General features: G+C 39.5%; 1 long non-coding RNA gene across 1 annotated transcript; it reads left to right on the top strand.

Annotated features, from left to right (window-relative positions):
* The first annotated feature begins 5163 nt into the window (after positions 1-5163).
* LOC122034859 lies at positions 5164-6020 on the top strand. Its single transcript, XR_006126801.1, has 3 exons — positions 5164-5430; positions 5519-5589; positions 5963-6020. It is a non-coding gene; the product is annotated as an uncharacterized LOC122034859 (long non-coding RNA).
* Positions 6021-6604: the final 584 nt, after the last annotated feature.

Raw genomic sequence — 6604 nt, 5'->3', positions numbered from 1 at the left:
AACCCAACCATTTTGGATATGCTAGGGATTAGAGATGATATAGATTGGATGATTGGGTTCCTAGATTGGAATGACATTTTGTACACACATCTACCTACATATCCTCGCATTATTTTGGAGTTCTTAAGTTCATTAGATGTTCACTTTGCCAACGAGGATTACTATGTTGGCAAGATAACTTTTAGGCTTATGAATCAAGAGTTTTAGTGGATATTTAGTGACTTTAACACTTGTTTTGAATTGTCTACCGTAACTCTTGCAGGTTTGACTCTAGGTTTAATTGGAATCAATTTTGGAGTTCAATCACTAGATTAGAACAACCTTATGAGCCCTCTAGGGCTTCTCACATGCAAAACCCCGTCTTTAAATACTTACATCGTGTTATGAGTAAAACTATTTTTGGTAGAGGGGAAAGTGATGGAGTCATCAAGAAAGTAGAGCTTTACGCTTTGTGGGCTATGTTACATAAGGTTTATTTCGATTCAGGTTTCCATTTTTTGTAAACCTTAGTGAGAGTCGGGAGGGCATCCTCGGGATCAATTGTTTTTGGAGGTTTGATTACTCAAATGGCTATTAATTTGGAGCTTCATTTAGATGGGTTGGAAGTCATCCATGGCAATGACATGATAGACATTGATGCATGTCTTGCTATGAAAATAATTTGTTGGGATGAGAATGGTTTTTCATTTCCTAGGACGAATGGTTTTCCTTCACCTCTTCCTTGTCCCGAACGAACTTCTATTCGCAACCTTGCTAATTGGGTAATTACTGATTTAGACCCCGAGAATGTCCCTTCTATATCTGGAGACACAGAGCCACACCTTGAACCCTCGTCATCTGGACACCCGCAACCCTCCGGATATCCGGAGCCCACTAGGCATTCTTTTGCCTATGGTACGGGTCCCTCCAGATTTGATTTTTCAGATTTCCGTGCATCACTGGACTCACTTCATGAGAAGCAAAATGCCCAACGAACAATGTTGGAAAGTCGCTTTTCTTTATCTGATGACCAGTTTAGAGAAGTACAAAATCACTTTCAGTTTACGAGGAACTTTCAAGGTCAAATGGCTGAATTTATTCAGGACTATGATATTGATCAAGCTAGAATGAGGGATTTTATGCAGGGCATGAGTATTACTAGCCAACAAATAGATGCTCTTTATGAATATCATAGATTCCTAAGTGAAACTCCTGGTTTTCCTATTGGGGAATGACGTAGACCTCCTTTCCCTCGTCCACCTCCTCCACCATATTGATTTCATCGGGACGATGAAAAGTTTAAGTCTAGGGGGTGGTTTAAAAACCTGAAAATTTTTGCATTTTCTATTTTGTTCTATAGTTTATTTTGTTTTGCATTTGTTCTTGTTTTGCTTGGATTGTTTTGATAGTCACTTGACTATCTTTTGAAAAACTTTGTGGCATACATCTTGAGAACATCAAACTTCACTTATATGCTTTCTTGTCTTTTAGTAAAAATATTAGCACATTTATTATCTTGATTCATAATGTTGTAAATGATGCTAGTAGTATCCTTAGTGTATTTCTTTTCTCTATCTTGGGTAGCATGAAATAAGCTAAGTATCATATGGAGATAAGTTTGAAATTTGGCTTGACCTTAAGGATCTTTCCTTCACTATACTTGAGCTTGGATAGTTGATATCATTGAAATAGTCATGATTCATCTTGTTTGTTTAGTACTTGATTTTCATGGTGATTTCACAAACTTCATTTTGGTTACTGGATAATGCTCAAATCATGTAAGCTCATTTGGAAAAATTAAAATATTCCAACATTTGTGCTAAAAGTACATTTGTAAATAAGTTTTGCACAATGCAAATACTTATAAAAAAATGAATAAGGGATATAAAAAATAGTTATCGTGAGTGGAATTTAGTAAGTCACCCCTTTGAGACCGAGTTAGGTTACTGGGGAAATGACTGCTTAGCTTCTCTTGAGATTGAGCACGCCTTTGAGACCTTGGGTTGATTGAGAAATATGAGCCAAGTGTGTCGCAGGTAAGTGTCTATCACCGAAAACGTTAGGAACTCATCTAGATGATGACTTGACTAGGACATAGATTGAAACTTGAAAAGTTTGGGTCACTTTTTGCACTGTGCACAAGAGACTTATGCTTGAGCCATACTTGACTTGTTTCCATGATCATGCTTGTTAATGAAACTTTTTGATAGAGTTAAGAAAGTACATTAGGGATTATGAATGCATTGTAGAACATATAAATTAATATTGCGGCATTTTTGCTTGAGGACAAGTAAAATTTTAAGTCTGGGGGTGTGATGTGAGTAGATTGTATACACTTGTTTAGGATGTTTTGACACATTCACATATTTTGCACATGCTTTATCTATGCATTTTCGTACTTCCAGCTTTGCTTTTAGCATATTTACTCTTTTTGTTCAGAGATCTGCTTTTGTGGATTTTTATGTACGCAGGAGTCGTGTTTGGAGAGGAATTTATGATCGAGGCTAAATATGCAAGTTAATGAAAGGAGGAAGACACCCTCTTGGAGTGCCACACGACCATGTTTGGGGGAGTAACCTAGGTCATGTGGCAATGCTCACCTGTGCAGCATTGGCAGAGCTGGGCAATGTCGAAGCCGTGTGGTGATGATCACCCGTGTAGATGCTGCAAGAAAGGAGAGGGTCACGATCCTGTGTGTATCACACGGCCGTGCCAATTTGCAAGCCTTCCAAAGCCAAATTAGTACATGACTATGTCCTAGACACGGCCGTGCAAGCCTTCTAGAAGCTAAACAAGGCCTGGTCGTGTCCCAGACATGGCCGTGCATGAGTTCCAGAACCGGAGGCAGCACAGGCCATGTAAATCTACACGATCGTGCAAGGAGGGCAGTGGCAGAGCATGTCACGATCGTGTGCGCTACATGGTCGTGTGAAATGGCCAGTGAAGGGAATGATCTAGGTCGTGTCTCATACACGGCCGGGTCTCGGGGCCGTGTGGCGTCCAAAGTTTCTCCTCTATATAAGGGGTTCTCCCACCATTTGAAGGAGGGGTTCTCCTTTTGGGAGATGACGAGATTTGGGCGATTCCTCACCTTCTTGGAGGGATTTTTCGGCGATCAAAGGGCAGATCTTCAGCGAATCGAGTCTGAGGATGAGGATTAGATCCGAAGACCATTCTTCATCGTAGATAAGCTTTTCTTCCCTTTCTCTTCTTGGATTTTGGGGATCAAGATGCTTATAATCTTCTTGTCTTTGGGTTTCTTTTCTTGTTCTATGAATTAGATCTCATTGTTCTAGGATGGAGGGAGTATTTGTAATGTGATTTGATGTAAACTCTTGTGGATTTGCCAATTTTCTATTTCTAAGATGGTGTCTTATTTTGTATCTATTTGATCTTGTGTGGATTATTGTGATTGGACTTAATTACCATACTTGATTGAATGTTTGAGTGTCTTGTGGATCTTGTAGAGGTAATTCCTCATTCGATTATCCGAGCGACGTACGTGACAGATAAGCCCATGTAAGGACGATTGAGGAATAATCTTGAAGGGGAAATAAGGTTATTCAAGGGGATAGGATAGATTGGATGCATTAATCTTTTATATCTTGATATGGTTGAGAAGTAATGAATTTCTATGTTGATTATCCGAGAGACACACGTGACAGGCAAGCCCGTGTAAGGACATCATAGGAATCATTTCTAATTGATCACATTGGATATAGATTTTGATCCTAGGCCGGTTGTCTATTACAAGAGAGAATTGGCAATCTCCTACAAATGAAGGACAATTGAGGAATAAGACTTGGTAGATCATTTACATTGAATAATATTACAAAGAAACCAAAAATCCTAGAACATCCTTTTATCATAGCCCTTATTCCTATTTTTATGTTTTACTTTTCATAGTTGCACTTAGTTTTACAAATCAATTGATTAGTTGTTTAGCTAATTCGTATTGAGACATCTTTAGTGGTTATAACCAGTCCCTATGGATACGATATCTTTCTTTCTTACTGACGACGTATCCGTACACTTACGGATCGTTAACAACTACCCTTGCTTTTACTTTATTTCCAAGTTAGCAGGTAGAGGATGTGTCATGTCATTCGAAGGTCCTGGCTGTCAGTTCCACGTCAGACTCGAGATTATGTTTTCCATGTGGTCTCTATTGTTACTTTCCTTCGAGTTTTCAAACTTGATTGTGGTTTCTGCTTTGTGATGTGTTTTTATTTGGTTATGTACTTGTTGTGTCAAACCGGGCCGACTTGCAGTCAGTTGTATTATTTTTTTTTATATTTTTCTTATGTCTTCTATTGTGTTTGTAAGATATCACAAAATTAAATAATAAATATTATTGGACGAAAAATCTTATTAGATTTTTCAGGAATTTTTAGAAATTTTTCGGGATTTAAACGGAGTCCGTACGACCCATTTTGAGGGGATGGATTCGAGATACAGTGAAGGTCTGTTTTGGAATACCCATTTAAGTAGGAGTTAATTGAGGAATTAACTTAGCGTTTAATTAAACTAACTTAAGTTTTAATTAACCTAGGTTTATAATTTCCTTCTCCTATTCTTTCTCCCGAACCCCTCTTTTCTGCCCGATCCCTTCTTCCCCGACTCCTCTCCCTCGCGATCCGGTTTCATCGCTGATCGCCGGCTAGCAACGCCGATCGTCGGCCGTCACGAGTTCACCGCCGATGGAGGGCTTCTCCTCCACCGTTCCTCACCTCCGCCACTTGATCTTCCCCTCCACGAATTTGCCGATCCTTTCTCCCTCATCGTTGTGCCCTAGATTTGCTGATGCGGAGTCTCGCGCGACCTCCATCTTCCTCGATCCATCTCCACTACCGACGCCGCTTGATGTCGTGCTGCCGGCGGACATCGCCCGATCGCATCAACGTTGTACGACCACTGATCCTGCTTTCTTCTCCGCTGATCATCGGGAGTTATTGGGTTGTCTTCCTCTCTAGGTTGTCGCCTGCGCAGGAGGATCTTCGACAGTGGAAAACCGAGCCCTAGCATCGAACTTCGCTCGCGATCAACCCGCTGTCGGTCAAGCCTTCTTCGCTGATCCTATCTTTTGTCGATCCCCTCCCGAGCCTTGCCTCCTCCACAGAGTAGACCCACCTCTAGATTTTTGTTGCATCGTCGGAACAACAGATTCTAGCCAAGAAGGTATGGTTGCATCCTTACCTTTTTCCTCCTCTCTGTTCTATTCGACTGCCACCACCAGGGGTGATCAATCTAGGTAAGTTCATCTGGAATCTTGAAGATTCATTGATGATGGTCTAATTAGTTTCCTTTGTGATGTTCTTCCTAATGCTGGACTCGTGGGAGGCATAGGAACAGCTCCTTGATGGATTTCCTCTAGGCAGATTACTGGTCTCTATATTCTTATGACTGGGGTCTTGGGTAGCTCTCGGGTGAAGAGTTAAGGGTTCAATTGAGGTAAATGTGGTCTTGTTTGTTAGGGTTCCAGCAAAATTCAATGTTGTGTAATTGTTTCTTGGACTGATCTTGGAAAGAATTGGTGTAGGAATTCTTGGTGGTTGTGTGCAGAGATTGGTAGAGGGCTGTTGAGTTACTGGATTTGTTGCCTCCCTCAAGGTAAGTGTTTACCACTAGTTTTCTTATTAGTGTGTTACTCTATTAAGTTTATGATGGATTATAGAAATTTAAATTAAGTTGTATTGGATTGATTAGTGGATTTAGAAGGATTTATGATGAGATTTGATTAGTGTTTGATTGATGATGGATTATGTGAATTGAATTGGATTAATTCATGAGGAGATTTGATTGTGGATTGTGTTTGGATTTAGAAAGAGTTGGATTAAGGATGATCTTACCATCTACTTTGGTTTGGATATTTAGGTGGAATTAAACAGGGTTACCTAATCGACGTAGGATTAGGTTATGGGTTTAGCTAGTTGTTGATTATGTGATTAGCTAAATAATATATGTATATATCATGTGATCGCAGGACTTTGATCTGGACGAGCAGCGTGACGTGAGGTGGTTCTGTTGGATACGGACTTTTAAAGGCGGGTATTTCTTCCTTGACTCTTTATAGTTTCTTTGAAACTTAGTGCATGGTTATTATTGGATGAATTAGGCTGTTCTGACTCGCTAGACTGACTCTTTGTATTACTTGACGGAGTTTCTAACAAGTCATGAGTATAAAATTTCATTTTATGCAAAACTTCATTTGGTATAGAATTTTGGACAAACAGACAGATGGAGCGCACAATTCACTAACTAAAGGACTTACTTCGAGCATGCAAGATGGGCATCGAAGAAAGCTAGAACATTATTTATACCTAGTGAATTTTATCCACAACAATTAACTAAATGGTGATGTGGGTGTAGTGGAAGCACAGTGGGTTCATGACCCACAGAGAAGTGATTATCTACTTTAAAATAGATCATCCCAGAGTTATAAGGAAATCCTATTCCCTAACAGTTATGATCTTCCATGATATTATAATGGCCTATTATAAGGATATCCTGCTTAGTTGTTACCTTTAGATTAGAATACTTTAGTATTACAATCATGTATTAAATTTGGAAATCAAATTTTTATTATCGGAGGAAAATGTAAGATATCCAAAAATATATATTTTAT

Source organism: Zingiber officinale, chromosome 11B (assembly GCF_018446385.1).
Source record: "Zingiber officinale cultivar Zhangliang chromosome 11B, Zo_v1.1, whole genome shotgun sequence".
Taxonomy (NCBI): domain Eukaryota; kingdom Viridiplantae; phylum Streptophyta; class Magnoliopsida; order Zingiberales; family Zingiberaceae; genus Zingiber; species Zingiber officinale.
This window is presented reverse-complemented; position numbering and strand designations above follow the sequence as displayed.